At 47.5% G+C, this 16,621-nt stretch overlaps 1 pseudogene; it reads right to left on the bottom strand.

Moving 5' to 3' along the window:
* Nucleotides 1-1,988: 1,988 nt before the first annotated feature.
* On the bottom strand, nt 1,989-16,408 carry LOC115933099 (killer cell immunoglobulin-like receptor 2DL3; annotated as a pseudogene).
* Nucleotides 16,409-16,621: the final 213 nt, after the last annotated feature.

The following is a 16,621-nucleotide window of genomic DNA, read 5'->3' as shown; positions in this document are numbered from 1 at the left end:
GAGCGGAACACGGCTTCCTGGAAATTGTTCTCAGTTGAATTGACACCTAGTGTCCTTCACTATGACCAACTCAAAACACGTCTCAGATCCAACCTCCCGAACACGAGATGCCTAAAATCTGTGCTAACGTGAAAGACTTTTCATGTATTTTTATTGTTTTTATCTGAGATTCAAACTCTTCTTCCTGTGTAATATGCAAAATATCTAATCGGTATTATTAATGTTTTCAGAGTCATTCTGACTAATAAACCATTGGAATTGTTCATGCTTGTATTTCTGGTATTGCAGCAGAACCAGTTAAAATGATTTAAATTCCCAGGGAAGGATTATGCAATTATTTACAATCTTAGAATTGTACGTTATCAGCAAAAACCACACATGTAAATTCTGGAGTTTTGTAGTTTTATCTAAAATTTGTTTCATGACCCAAGATTCCAGAGTCCCAACTCTGGAGTTTGCTCTCTCTCTGTCTCTCTCCCTCCCTCATTTTAAATTTTACAGAAATATCCAGTAACATAATGCTATAGAAAATCAAGTTTCCCCAGCGCGTCTGGAAGCCAAGGTGGGCGGATGAACTGAGATGAGGAGATTGAGAGCAGCCTGGCCAACAGAGTGAAACCGTGTCTCTGCTAAAAATCCAAAAATTAGCCGTGCCTGGTGGCAGGCACCTGTAACGCCAGCTACCCAAGAGGCTGAGGCACGAGAATCGCTTGAACCCGGGAGGCGGAGGTCGCAGTGAGCTGAGATTGCGTCTCTGCAGTCCAGCCTGGGCGACAGAGCAAGACTCCGCCTCTAGAAAAAAAAATAGCAAATAGCCTATAATAACAAATTAGAGGGCTCTGGCTACTAAATTTAAAGGGTTCTATAAGGCTACATAAAGTGCAGCATCCTCAAGAGTGTGGACACAGAGAGCCCCTTAGCAGAAACAGTGTCTAAAATACATCCGTGTACACACAGTCCCTTTATAGTTGACAAAGGCTGCCGTGTGGTTTAAGGTGGCATAGAATGTCTTCTCAATAAACAATAATAAACCAAAGGGTTACATGTAGGAAAAAATAAATCTAAACTTATTCTCACACTATAAAAACACTTCTTAGTTTTTATCTAGTTATTGTACATTTTTTATGATTTATATTTAAAATTGAGAAATAAAAGTCATATACGGTCATCCTTCACTATTCCTGGGTGATTGGTTTCAGGATCTCCACTCAGATACCAAAATCTGCAGATGCTCAAGCCTCTTACATGAAATGACACAGCATTTGGGTATAACCCATGCACATCCTCCTGTATACATGAAATCATCTCTTGATTACTTATAATTCCTGATGCAGCCCGCACACCGCCTCATTTGTGTCCATTCAACATAGTTTTGCTTTTTGAAACTTTGTGGATATTCTCTCTGAATATTTTTGATTTATACTTGGTTTAATAAACACCTGTAAACCCCACAGATATGGAGGAGCGACTGTATATTTATAGTACGAAATATGATGTGTTGATATGTGTCCCTGTGGAGATGAGACTAACAAGACCTATGACTCTACAAATGTTTCATCTTGGAATGACTCTGCCAGCTTTCCAGGTCTGCAGAGAGTAAGAATATCACTTGTTCTTGTGATTCATGATCCTCGGAACCTCCTATGTGCTGCATCTTTGGAGGGAAATAGGAGTCCCAGAGACAAATGAGGCTCCACCCTGCTTCCAGAAGCTCAGAGTCCAGGGATGAGAACCCAGCGGAGAACAGATGGGGTTCTATGGACATGGTAATGATAACAGCGGTTTCTTTCAGCGTATACAGTGTCACATTAACTAAAGCAATCAGGGCAGACATGTTTATTTGAAGAGGAGACAGCTACATTGAAATCACAAAAAATTTTATAAGTTTCACTGCTGACAGAAGGCTGGAAAATAGTCTGAAGAAAGCTGAAACAGCATGAGGGAAGGTGGAACAGCATGAGGGAAGGTGGAACAGCATGTGTGTAAGTGCCATGTCAAGAGGGAGCCTCTTGTATGTTTGGAATTGTGAGTTCCTCAGTGTGATCGCAGCCTCAAGTAGACTAGGAAGTAAGCCAGTTAGGTTGGAGAGGTGGGCAGGGGTCAAGTGAAATGGAGAATTGTGGGCTAAGCAAAGGAGTGTGTTTTCTCTCCAGCAGGCAGTGGGGACCTTAGACATTTGTAAGCAAGAGAGAGGCACGTTCAGATTTGTGGTGTGAGGAAGAGCGATGCCCTAAGATGAAGACTGCCGCCTTCAGATTCCAGCTGCTGGTACATGGGAGCTGGCAACCCAGTTTTGAGACAGGGCTGTTGTCTCCCGAGAAGATCCCATCAAGGCCTGACTGTGGTGCTCATGGGCAGGAGACAACTTTGGATCTGGGCTCAGCATTTGGAAGTTCCGTGTACACGCTGGTATCTGTTGGGGGTGTCTTGGGCCTCTGAGAAGGGCGAGCGATTTTTCTCTGTGTGAAAACGCAGTGATTCAACTGTGCGTATGTCACCTCCTGAGGGTCTTGTTCATCAGAGTCCTGGAAAGACGGAAATGCTGAGTGAGGGAGGGTGCTTACATTTTCCGGGACTCCTTGGGAATATGGGCCGAGGAGCACCTACCTCCCTGTTCACTGTTCTGTTCCCTGCAGGCTCTTGGTCCATTACAGCAGCATCTGTAGGAGACGGAAGTCAACAAAACAGCTCGGAGGGCACTTCTGGGTCCTCATTTCATAAGCAGATACCAACATACAGGGGGAGGCCATAGGTGCCTGAGGTCCCTCAGTTGGCAACAGCAGACTCAGACATTCTATCTCTTTGAGCTCAAGGACCCATCCCATGAATAGCTCTGAGTTCCCATCCCATTGATTCTATCTCCCACTTTCTACCTGTCATGGAACCTTCTCCTGGATGTGAGTGGCTGCAGGGGACGTGAGGATACAGTTCAGAATCAGGCAATGGTCTGTGAGCTGAAGGCAGGGGCAGGGAGTCTGGTGCTCTCTCTAGAAAGTCCTCCCTCTGTGGCTCCTGCCTTGGGCCAGGGACCATCCTGCCTGTGAGGAACACACACCTGAGTGCTCCCATCCTGCTTCCCCACATGGCCCTGAGCTCTCTGGCCTCTGCTTCGTGAGACTTACTTTTTTTGTTGGAGCACCAGTGATGAAGGAGAAAGAAGAGGAGGAGGATGAAGAGGATGATGGCCACTGAGGTCCCAATCAGAACGTGCAGGTGTCTGGGGTTACCTGGAAGAAGATGAGACACCAATAAGAAGCTAATCATAGCAGTTCCTCTATATGAATTGTCTCGCATTTCTTGATTGACAGGTAACCACATAAAACACCTCTTTAGGACAAGCACCCAGATGGCGGGAGACCTAGCTTTCTCCTGCTTTCTCAGTTATAGCTCTCATAGTAACCATAGAACGTGCTGAGGATACAACTACTTTAGTTGAGATGTTTGACCCCTTCAAACCTCACATTGAAATTTAACCCCCAGAGTGGGAGGTTGGGCCTCTTGAGAGGTGTTTGGGTCATGGAGGTGGATCCATCATGAACAGATCAATGCTGTCCCAAGGAGACGGGGTTAGCAAGTTCCCCCTCTATTAGTTCCTGGAGAGCTGGTTGTTAAAAAGAGCTTGGAAGCTCCATCGCTCCCCCTCCCCCTTGCTCCCTCTCTTGCCGTGTGATCTCTGTGGTCTCTGCACAGACAGACCCTCCTTCCCTTCTGCCAGAGTGGGAGCAGCCTGAGGCCGTCACGAGAAATAGATGCTGGTGCCATGCTTCCAGTACAGCCTGCAGAACGGTGAGGCAAACCAATCTCTTTTCTTTAGAAGTTACCCAGGCTCAAGTGTTCCTTTAGAGCAACAAAAATGGACTAAGACAGCAACATCCTGAGATCAGGAGGAACGTCCCAGAACATCCTGGGCTGTCTTCCTGTTCTTCCTGGAGGAGGACGTCATGTAGTGCTTTAGCTGAGAGCTTCCTGTGGCTCCAGGGTACAAAACCCAGGCTGGGCTGCTTTCTGGCTTCCCCCAGCTACACTGCAAATGGGGTGACTCCATATGTCCCGAGCAGCTTTTCTGAGCCTTGAGGGACTGGCTCACATTGAAATGTAGGCTTCTGTTGTCACTCGCTTCTTATCTGTTAGTAATGAACCTGCCTGTGTATTCTCTGTGTGTTCTGTCTCCCCGGAGTGACGGTGAGTGATAGGAATTGGCATAGGCCCAGGTGCAGTCCAGGAGGTGTTTAGAGTCTTCTCTGGGAAGACTGTACTGGGAATGATACACAGCGAATGTGCTTTAGGATTTCTACATCCACAGCATTCTTGAGTCAAACAACTTGCATTCTCCAAGAAAAGGAAACAAAAGTGAAATCAAGATAAAAAAAGCGAAGTAGAATTCTCTTATGTCAAACGGCCAGGAAATAGTGTTGAAGCCCGTGTGAAATGTGCTACTCTTTGTGATCTCGGGAGACACATGTTAGGCTGCTGTTCTACCCGAGAGGCTGGGGGAAGGACTACCCCCTCGGCCATCTATTGCTTCTATACCACCTGTCCTCCTGTGAATTAGTAGGAAAGGGGAGCAGGAGCTAGTGCTGGCGCTGATCTCTCATTCCAAGATCTGGACTCACTCCAAGGAGTATTAATGTTTACCTCCCCATGGCCTATCTGAATCTCCACAGGTGATTGGAAGTAGGGGTGAGGTGGGGGATTTGGGTGAGTGGGCAAGTTTTTTTTTGCGATGAACAGAGCACTTTCTCTATTCCAGGATCTGTGCTGGAGGATTCAGTGGGCTTTCACATTTTCTATGAGATCTCATGCTCACAGAAAGCCAAATAGGGAAGAGGTTTTAGGCTGATTGCCTAATGGATAAGATAAAGAATCAAAGAAGTAATTATAGAGAAATAGAAAAATGATGATTGGAATTCAGGTGCCTTTGTCATTCGCGTGTGTTATATTATATTTATGCATTTCTTATTTTTATTTTTTGAGATGGAGTCTCCTTGTGTCACCCAGGCTGGAGTGCAGTGATGCAATCTCCACTCACTGCAACCTCCACCTCCTGGGTTGAAATCATTCTCCTGCTTCATCCTCCAGAGTAGGAGCTGGGATTACAGGGATGCACCACCATACTCGGCTAATTTTTGTATTTTTAGTAGAGATAGGGTTTCACCATGTTGGCCAGGGTGGTCTCGAACTCCTGACTTCATGGAATCCACCTGCCTTGGCCTCCTGCAGTGCTGGGTTACAGGCGTGAGCCACCGTTCACAGGCTTGTATATTATGCTATAATAGGTCTCTTCATTTCCACCACCCCTCATATATGTGGCACTCCTTTGCCAGGTATTGATTTATGTGTAGGATGAATAAATTTCAGAAAGAAATTAATTAAGCGAGGATTAAACAAGTAGGAAAATCAAACCCAGCAAGCCTTTCCAGCCAATGATTCTACCTCACAAGCATAGCTTATATCCATCTGCTTTATCCACTTAGTGTCAAAATCAGCACCACATTTCACCAGTGGGGCAGGAATTGCCTTTTCCACAGTCTCCTAGATTCCAGTTATGCACCTGGGCCTCCCTTATTTTCATGTCACTCGCTGTTAATCATGTAGGGATTCCTGGTTACCCCGAGGTGAATCCAATGGCTGTGAGTATCAGACACACACTCCTTGTTCCTCCTTAGTTTCCTGTGTACCCAGTGTGCTCTCCGTCTCTCCACAGTCATCTTGTCATTCTCCCCACGTCATTCCCAACATTTGAGGCAGAGCCTCTTCCTTCCACATCAGATTGTTTTCACCTTTATGCCTTCACGGCTGACAGCTGTGTGTGGAAAATCCTTCTGCCAATCTTTCAGGGGTTCAATCCATATTTTTCATTAATTTCACAAATATCTGATTAGTGAGATCTTCTCTGTCACCCAAAATCATACACTCAGCATTATCTATTATTGATTTTGAATTCTGGCTGGACACAGTGGCTCACGCCTGTTATCCCAGTACTTTGGGATGCTGAGACGGTTGGATCACTTGAGGTTGGGAGTTTCAGACAAGCTTGGCCAACATGGTGAAACATCCTGTCTACAAAAAATATACAAAAAGAATTAGCCGGGCATGGTGGCAGTTGCCTGTAATCCCAGCTACTCGAGAGGCTGAGGCAGGAGAATCACTTGGATCCAGGAGACGCAGGTTGCAGTGAGCCAAGATTGTGACACTGCACTGTAGTCTGGAAGACAGAGGGAGACTCTGTCTCAATAAACAAATGAACAATCAAACAAATAGATTTCATGCACAGATGCTTCCCAATGGATCATTCATTTATTGGTCCACTTGTGCATTCATTTTCTGCCCTCCCATTTAACCATCTGCAATATCAGTGTCCCAAGAGCAGAGGCCAAATGCATCTTGTTCACTGTTTGTGGAAGGCAGGAGAATGCTGTCCCACCCCAAAATGTCCCTGTCCTAGCCTCCATAGCTTGTGAATATGTTATTTTACATGGAAAGGAGGAATGAAGATTGCAGATGGAACTACGGTTGCTAATCAGCTGAACTTAAAACAAGGGTATCCTGGATGATTTCCGGGAGATTATGATGGATTTTCATCTTGGTGAACCCGATAGAATCCCCAAGTTTTCAAAAGATAAGGAAGAAGGGAGAGCAGCATTGAGAGAAAGAGGTGTGGTAAGGAAGAAGGGTCTGAGTGATGCCATGTGAGATGTGATCAGTCTTTGTGGGCTTTGAGGAAGGAGGAAGGGGACCAGGAGCCAAGGAACTGGGAGCCTCTAGAAGCTGGGACAAGTGAGAAGGAGATTCTTGCCTGGAACCTTCAGAGGGAAGGCAGCCTTGCTGTCACCTTGATTTTAGCCCAGTGAGATGCACTTCATACTTTGAGCTACAGCACTGTAAGATAATTAAACAACCGTTTTGTTTTCACCCACGAATCTTGTGGAAATTTCTTATGGCAACAATAGGAAAAGGTTCCACACTGCACAGCCTGAGCATGGGGCCGTGGCTGAATGAGTCAGTGAGTCGAAGTGTGCGTGCATGAGCTCTGTTCTCTGTTACGGCAAGGCTCTTGCTCTGCTGAGTCAGCCAGGGTTGCTTCATGACCAACAGGAGCTCATTCCTTGGCAAGTGGAACTTCTCTAAAACACCTCGCCCTCATCAGATGTTCCCTTCCCTTCCCTCTCTCAAGCCCCCAGGAATTTATCCTCCAGTTAGGAATGCAGGCAGAACAAACATTGCATTTTTCCTGAGAAGGATGTCAGATTGGCAATCATTCTTCTAGCTTGTAGGAGGTCTGAGCTCCATAAAATGAGAGATGAAGAGATTTCACTGAGCCCTGTGTTGGGCCCAGATCCCTTTCGCTGTAGGAGTATCTGCAGTTCGGAGATGGTGGAAAACAGGTGCACAATGTCAGAGCTGTGAGATGCTGAGTCAACACCTGCATCCAAGGTTTCCACCTCCCCAGGTTTCCAAAAGCGGATTTAAGAGGGTTCTGTACTCACCGGTTTTGGTGCTTGGTTCAGTGGGTGAAGGCCAACTATTTGAAGGGTTTCCTAGAACACGAGACAGGAGAGAGGTGAGGAAATGAGGGTGTCTGTCCTCTACTCAATGGAAATCTTTGAGGTTGGTTCATGGCCAACACTCTGTTATCTAATATTGGGCCCTGGGAGTCCTGGGATCCTTTTTTCCATAATTTTGTTATGTGATGCCCACTGTCCTGATACTTCAAGGTATAAAGAGAAAACAGGAGCATCACACTACCTGATCTCAAAATATGTTACAGAGCTGTAGTAAGCAAAACAGCATCACATTGGCATAAAGAAAGGCAAATAGAACAACGGAGCAGAATGAATAACACAGATATAATCCATGCATTTACTTCCAGTGCTTTTTTATTTTTTCTTTTGAGATGGAGTCTTGCTCTGTCACCCAGGCTGGAGTGCAGAGGTGCAATCTCGGTTCACTGCAACCTCAGCCTCCTGGTTTCAATCAATTCTGTCGCCTCAAACTCCTGAGTAGTGGTATTACAGGTGCTGACCACCATGCTCAGCTAATTTTTTATTTTTAGTGGAGACGATGTTTCTCCATGTTGGCCAGGCTGATCTTGAACTCCTGGCCTCAGGTGATCCACCTGCCTCAGCCTCCCGAAGTGCTGGAATTGCAGGTGTTAGCCACCATGCCCAGCCCATCCAATGGACTTTGACAAAGGTGCCAAGAACTTACAATCAGGAAAGGACAGTCTTTTCAATAAACAGTGCAGGGAAAAACTGGATATCTAAATGAGGAGGAATGAAACTGCACCTCTACCTGTCACCACACACAAAAATCAAATGAAAATGGATTAAAGATGTGAGTCTAAGGCCTGAAACTATGAAACACATAGAAGAAAATATTGGGGAAATGCTCCAGGACATTTCTCTGAGGAAAGACGTTTTGTTTAAAACCTTCAAAACACAGGTAATCAAAGCAAAAAATAGACCATTGGGATTACATCAAACTAAACAACTTCTGCACCACTAAAGATAAACCAACAAAGTGAAGAGACAACCCACAGACTGGGAGCAACTATATGCAAACTATGCATCTGAGACGGGATTAATAAGTAGAAATATAAGAAGCTCAAACAACTCAGTAAAACACATGATTTAATTGAAAAAGGAGCAAAAGACATGAAATTTCCCAGCATATGAAAAAGTGCTCATTATCACTCATCATCAGAGAAATGGAAATTAAAATTGAAGTGAGTTTTCATCTCACCCCATTAACATGGCTTTTAGGCCGGGCATGGTGGCTCACGTCTGTCATCCTAGAAGTTTGAGAGCCAGAGGAGGGCGAATCTCCTGAGGTCGGGTGTTTGAGACCAGCCTGACGCACATGGAGAAACACTGTCTCTACTAAAAATACAAAAACTAGCTGGGCGTGGTGGCGTGTGCCTGTAATCCCAGCTACTCGGAAGGCTGAGGCAGGAGAATCCCTTGAACCTGGGAGGTGGAGGTTGCAGTGAGCCGAGATCGCGCCACTGCACTCCAGCCTGGGTGACAAGAGTGAAACTCCATCTCAAAATAAAATAAAATAAAATGAAATAAAATAAAATAAAATAAAATAAAATAAAATAAAATAAAATAAAATGAAATAAAATAAAATAAAATGGCTTTTAGCTGCAAGACAGGCAAAACAAATGCTGGCAAAGTGGTAGAGAAAGGAGAACCCTGGTACCCTGTTGGTAGGAGTGTAAATTAGTACAGCCATTATGGAGAAAAGTGTGGAAGTCCTTTAAAGAACTAAAAAGAAGTTGGGTGCGGTGGATCATGCCTATAATCCCAGCACTTTGTGAGACCGAGGCGGGCACCTGAGTTGAGGTCATGAGTTTGAGAGCAGCCCAGCCAACATGGGGAAACCCCATCTATACTAAAATATACAAAAAGTAGCCAGGCATGGTGGCGTGCACCTGTAATCCCTGCTACTAGGGAGGCTGAGGCAGGAAAATAATTTGAACCCAGGAGGCGGAGGTTGCAATGAGCCAAGATGACATCACTTGTACTCCAGCCTGGCCACAGAGGGAAACTGTCTCAAAAACAAAAACAAAAACAACAAACGGAAAACTAAAAAGAGAACTTTCATAGTATCCAGCAATTTCACTACTGGGTTTATATCCACAGGAAAGTAAATGAATATATCGAAGTGATATCTGCACTAGTATGATTGGTGCAGCACAGTTCACAGTAGCCAAGATGTGGAGTCAACCTACCTGCCCATCAGTGGGTGAATGGATGGAGAGAATGTGGTACATACACACAGCGGAGACTACTCATCCATAGAAAGAATAATATCCTGTCATTTGCAGCCACATGGATGGAACTGGAGGTCATTACAAAGATTCCCATTTCTCACCCATATACAGGAGCTAAAAGGTGGATCTCATGAAGGTAGAGAGTAGAATGGTGGCTACCAGAGGCCAGGAAGAAAAGGGTGGAGGATAAAACAAACAAACAAACAAGCAAACAAAAAAAATATATGTATGTATTTATGACCACTAGACCTTACACTTAATATTGGTAAATGTGTCTGGGTGCGGTGGCTCATGCCTGTAATCCCAGCACTTTGGGAGGCTGAGGCGGGTGGATCACGTGGTCAGGAGTTCCAGAGCAGCTCGACCAACATAGTGAAACCCCCTCTCTTCTAAAAATACAAAAAGTAGCCTGGCGTGGTGATGCGCGCCTGTAGTACCAGCTGCTCAGGTGGCTGAGGCAGGAGAATCGCTTGAACCCAGGAGGCAGAGGTTGCAGTGAGGTGAGATTGTGCCACTGCACTCCAGCATAGGGCACAGAGCTAGACTCCGCCTCAAAAAAAAAATGTTAAAGATGGTAAGCTATATAGGTATATTTAACCTCAATAAATATTTTTTCAAACAAAAAGAAAAGGGTTTAGGGGTTGCTGGTGATGACATCTCTGTGTGGGTGAGAGGCCAGGATGGGCTTCTGGGAAATGGGTAAGGTTGAGGGGCTGAGGGAACCTCTGATCTCCCCAGACTGAGCCCAGTCTCCCTTTCTCTGGGTGTCTCCTGACTGCTTTCTCCATCTGCCTGGGTGCCTGGAGCCCTAATCTGAGGCCTCCATGCACGCCATGCAGGAGGGTTTGGAGGTGCCGTGTCTGCCATTCTGTGCCCTGATCCCTCCCTCACACCGAGGCTGCGTCTTCTCTCTGCATCTGTCCATGCTTCTCTCCATCATCAGCAGGAAGCTCCTCAGCTAAGGCTCTAGGATCATAGGACATGGGACAGCCATGGGCTTTCCTCACCTGTGACGGAAACAAGCAGTGGGTCACTCGGGTCTGACCACTCGTAGGGAGAGTCACGGAAAGAGCCGAAGCATCTGTAGGTCACTCCATGGTTGGCAGGGCCCAGAGGAAAGTCTGCCTGGAATGTTCCATTGATGCTGCGCACTGTAGGGAGCCTACGTTCGTGGGCCTCCTCCTCCCTGGATAGATGGTAGATGTCGTAGGAGCTCTGGGAGCTGCAGGACAAGGTCACATTCTCTCCTGCCTGAACCGTGGGGCCCGGCTGGGCTGAGAGAGAAGGTTTCCCATATAGACCTGGAAGGAGAAGAGGCGGTTTCCTCAGGGAGGTTCTTCCTTGTCACAGCTCCCCTCACACCTGAGCTGAGAACTCACTCCCCTGCTCTATGGCCTAATGCTCTCTCTCTCTCTCACCCTCCACCCCATCTCTCTTCATGTCTATTTCCTCCTTCCACCTTCTCTGTCTCTCTAGGTCTCTGACCTCACTTCCCTACCTCTAGATATGTTTTCCCTTTTTGGATTGTTTTATTCTCTCTGACTCTCCTTGGATTGGTTGACTTGATGTTACTTTTTTTAATTCTGAGTTTCTCACTTTGTGTCCTGTTCATAACTTTCTGCATATTTCTATCTATTATCTATCAATCTATCTATTTATCTATTCGGTGCCTATCTACAAATTCTCTACCTGTCATCTATATCTATATATCATCTATTTATCTATCAATTGTCTATCCATCAATCATCTATTATCTATATCTATGTATCATCTCTCTCTCTCTATGATTTCTCTCTTTGTCTTCCTCTCTATCTCTATGTATTATCTATCTATCTATCTTCATCATCATCTCTATATATCATCTATTAATGAATCAATCAATCATCATCTATGTATCTATAACCTATTGTCTATCATCTACCTATTTATCATCTATCTATATCTATCCATCTATCATCTGTCTTGCTCTGCCTCTCGGTCTCTCTAGTTCTCTTTGGAATCTCTGCAATTCATCCCCACATCTCCATCTTTCTATGTCCTTGTGCCTCTCTCTCAGGACTCTAATTTTAATGCTTTTCTCTGCTCTCTTCCATCATTCTCTCCACTTCTCTGCCCTCTTTTCTCTCTCTTCATGTGTCTGTGAGTCTCTCAATCTCCTTCCTCTGGCTCATTCTCTGTGTGTTTATGTCTTTGCTTTTTGGTGTTCCTGATTTCTCTCTGTGTCTCTCAGTGATCCTCTCATATGTGGGGTTATTTGGAATGTGAGCCTCAGAATCTAGTCTGGGGACTGCAAGTTCACACAGCATACAGGGGTTGGTGTTCTGGGGCCATGATATCCTGGGACGATTACTCTCCATTGCATGGAAGGCAGAGGTGTCAGAATAAACATGGCATCTGTAGGTGCCACAAGGCCTGAGGCCACAGGGCCCAACTCAGGTCAGAAATATGGGTGTCCTTGGGTTCTCCTGGTAGAGAACACTTTGTGGAGGTAAAACAGAAATGAAACTTCTAACCTGTGCCAGGTCTCTGAGAAAAGTCAGCATGGAAGGATACCTCTCTCTGGGACATGTCTGTCTGTCTGTCTCCTTTAACTCCTTCTGTCTTTTCTAACTCTCAGTATGGCCCCTGTGTCTGTCCTCTGTTATGACACCTGGTCTGTACTTGTGTCTCCTGTTTCTCTGTCTCTGTTGGTACAGACCTCACCAAGTCAGTCTCTCTCCATAAGAATACCAAGCTCATCTTCCTTACAACCACCTGGGCCTCCAAGACCTGGATCATTCACTCCGTGTCCCAGTGACAATGAGAAGAATGTCCGGATACTCTCACCTGTGATCACGATGTCCAGAGGGTCACTGGGAGATGACAACTCATAGGAGGAATGAGGAACAGAACTGTAGCATCTGTAGGTCCCTGCAAGGACAGGCGTCATGGGACCGATGGAGAAGTTGGCCTCGGAGACCCCATCGTGGAGCTCTCCAATGGGGCGCAAAGTGTCATTAAACTCTCCCTCTCTGTGCAGAAGGAAGTGCTCAAACATGACATCTGACCGGCATTGCAGGATGATTGTCTCTTCTGATTTCACCAGGGGACCTGGAAGGGCCAGGAGGGAAGGTTTTCTGTGGACGCCTAGGAAGAGAGGTTGTGAGTTTAGAAGGCGTCTCTCTATCATCCCATCCATGGCACCTAGAATGAGTGAGGCTTCCCCTCACTGGTTTCTGTCTCTCTCCTTCCTCTCTGTGTCTTCATGTTCTTTTCTGTGCCCATAACTCCTGGTGCAGGTCCTTCCATCTGTCTCCCTCCCTCTTCTCTGTCCCTCTGTCTCTAGTAGCCTCTGATTCCCTTCCCACTGGGCTCAGCCTCATCTCTTGAGCTGTTCTATCTATTTCACACTAATGTCTTTCTTGCTGTTTATGTGGGGGTGGAAGACGTACCAGGATAGGCTGCACATCCAGGCTCTTAACCTGGTTCAATATCTTTTGGACGAATTGGAATCCTTGGCAGGAGGTATGAACTGATCAGTAAGGCAGGCACCAGTGTCCACACACCCTGTTCCTGGTGGGGACTGGGAGCCACTCTTGCCATGCCTGTGCCTTCTCCACGGTGCCAGTTTCCATAGGCTGGCTCCTCGTGCTGATTTGAGGAGTATCAACCCCTCCCTATGTGAATGGAGCCTGGTGGTGGCATCATCATCCCACCCTTGCTGATCTCGGTGTAGCCAACCTTCTCTTTGTTTGGTTTCTTTAATTAATTAATTAATTTTGGAGACAGAGTCTCACTCCTTCACCCAGGCTGGAGTGAAGTGGTGTGGTCTAGGCTCACTGCAACCTCTGTCTCCTGGGTTCAAGCGATTCTCCTGCTCTCAGCCTCCTGAGTCGCTAGGATTACATGCGCCTGCCACCATGCCCGCCTATCCTTGTGTCATTTCTTAACTTATCCTTGACCGGGGTTCCAGTGTTGGTTTCCTGTTGCTGCTGTAGAAAATTATCAGAAGCATGGCAGCAGGAGAGAACACACTGACCCTTCCACTTCTGGAAACAGAGATCGGACCCTGTTTTTCGAGGGCTAAAATCAAGGCATCTGCAGGGCTGCGTTCCCTCTGGAGACTCAGGAAAATCAGTTCCTTGACTTTTCCAGCCTCTATAGGCCACCTGCATTCATGGCTCATGGCCTTCCTCCACCTCCAAAGCTGATGGAGACCCCCTTTAGGCTGCTCTAATCCCCATTGCCCTCTTCCTCCTCCTTTCATGTGGACCCCTGTGACTACACTGAGCCCATCGCGACAGTCCAGGCCGTCTCCCCATCTCAAGGTCAACTCATCAACAACCTGAGCTCCATCTTCCCCTTCAGTCCCTTCCTCTATAACATAAATAGTCACAGACTCCAGGGATCAGAATGCAGTCATCATTGGGGACAATTATTCTTCCCAACGCAGCACCCATTTCCCTGTATTCAATCCCCCTTTACCCCAAATACAGTCAGGGCCTGCGTGATGGGACCCTCAAGGACATGCCTACCAGAAGCTCTGGGATTCAGGAGGTGGGACAAGGAGAATCCCAGACAGGAGCCCTCTGACCTGTGACCATGATCACCAGGGGGTTGCTGGGTGCCCACTACCCACTGGGGGAGTGTGGGTGTGAACCCCGACATCTGTAGGTCCCTGCGTGTGCTGGGGTCACAGGGCCCATGAAAAGGCTGTTCCAGAATATTCTGTTGTAGAGCTCAGGGACAGGCACCCCATCTTCCTCGTACACACTGAAGTTGTTAAACCCAAGATTAGAGTGACACCGAAGAGTCACATGTCCTGGAGGCACCACAGGGCTGGGCCAGGCAGACAGCAAGGTCTTGTCCTGACCACCTTGGGGAGAAGGAGGTACCACCTTAGAGAGCAGGATGCGGAGCCGCCCCTCCCTCCCTGTGCTCTGAAGATTCTCCTGGCTTTCCACGTTTCTGTGGCTGCTATCACACCTTGGTGCCCAGGGCTGAAGGAAGGACCCATCCCGCAAACACAAGGTGTCTCCCTACAACAAAAGTGCCAGCTGAGAACTTTGAGCAAGTGCTGAGTAAGAGACTCCTACTAGATTTTAATACTGTAAGATTACTCACATAAAAGAACACAGGGTAGACATGGGGTGGAGGGCATGTCCTTTGTGAATGGATATCAGCGGATGCCTGAACGAAAATAAGCAACTGAGCCCCCCCATCAGAGTATTTGGAATGTCAGGGCCTTGGCTGTGGCTTCCCACCTCTTCTGGTACAGTGGCAGCAGCCACACTGCATCCTCTACCATCATGGAAATGCTGAAGTGTGTGAGTAACACCTTTGTCCTCAGAGGATCTGCTGTTCCTACCACTTCCCCACCACACACCCCAGCTTTGAGCACCCTGGTGTAACCCTGGTCCCCACAGGACTTGACTCTGCCAAGGGAATGAAAGGCCAGGGAGGCGAGGTCAGGACTGTGGGCGGAGCATCCGAGGGTCCTCTCTTCCTAGTTTATGAGAGACTCCCCGACAGGACTTCCCTCCGGTTTCAGGAAAATCCTCTTACGTGTGGAGATGACATCCTAAAGTTTGGAGAAGGACTCACCCATGTGTGGCCAGGCCCCCTGCAGCAAGAAGAACCCTGGAAAGAAAGATCATGATGGAAGATCCATCTGCAGGCAAACCAGGCCTCCCTTGCTGCCCCCACTGGGCTGTGAGTCTTGGCAGCCAGGCCTTTGCTGGGCTGAAAGTAAACTCACCCTCAGTGCCTACCTGCACCCAAGAACAGGGCTGTCGGCTGTGCAGAGACCCAGTCTCCAGGCCCATATCCCCACCCCAAGCCCATATCTCCACTCCAGGCCCATATCTCCACTCTAGGCCGATATTTCCACCCTAGGCCCATATAGCCAATCCAGGCCCATATCTCCACTCTAGGCCCATATCTCCAATCCAGGCTCAGATCTCCACCCTAGGCCCATATTTCCAATCCAGGCCCTTATCTCCACCCCAGGCCCAGATCTCCACCCCAGGCCCATATCTCCACTCCAGGCCCATATCTCCTCTCCAGTCCCATATCTCCACTCCAGGCCCATATCTCCACTCCAGGCCCATATCTCCTCTCCAGTCCCATATCTCCACTCCAGACCCAGATATCCACCTCTAGGCCCATATCTCCACTCCCGGCCCCTATCTCTACTGTAGGCCCATAACTCCACCTCCAGGCCCATATCTCCACTCCAGGCCCATGTCTCCACTCCAGGCTCATATCTCCACCCCAGGCCAATATCTCCAGTCCAGGCTTCTATCTCCCTTCCAGATTCCTATCTCCACTCCAGGCCCAGATCTCCACTTCTAGGCCCATCACTGCATCTCTAGGCCCATATCTCCACTCCAGGCCCAGATCTCCACCTCCAGGCCCATATCTCTACCTCCAGGCCCATGTCTCCACTCCAGGCTCATATCTCCACCCTAGGCCCATGTCTCCACTCCAGGCTCCTATCTCCCCTCCAGGTTCCTATCTCCACTCCAGGCCCATAACTCCATCTCCAGGCCTATATCTCCACCTCTGGGCCCAGATCTCCATCCCCACACTCCCTCCCTCGATTCCCTTCCAGGACTCACCAACACATGCCATGCTGACGACCATGAGCGACATGGTGCTGCTGGAGCAGACAGGTGGCCGCGCCCCAGCTCAGCTCAGCAGCGCACAGGATGTTATTTGGCGCCCTGCCCATGCAGTTTACATGTTGACCACATCATGGGAGGGTGACGTACGCAGGCTTTTTCTACCTTGCATGAGGCCCAGTGGGTGCTCGCTCAAGAGCGGAACACGGCTTCCTGGAAATTGTTCTCACTAGAATTGACACCT

Source organism: Gorilla gorilla, chromosome 20 (genome assembly GCF_029281585.2).
Source record: "Gorilla gorilla gorilla isolate KB3781 chromosome 20, NHGRI_mGorGor1-v2.1_pri, whole genome shotgun sequence".
NCBI lineage: Eukaryota > Metazoa > Chordata > Mammalia > Primates > Hominidae > Gorilla > Gorilla gorilla.
Note: the sequence above shows the minus strand (reverse complement) of the source record. Positions and strands in the feature narration are given on the sequence as shown.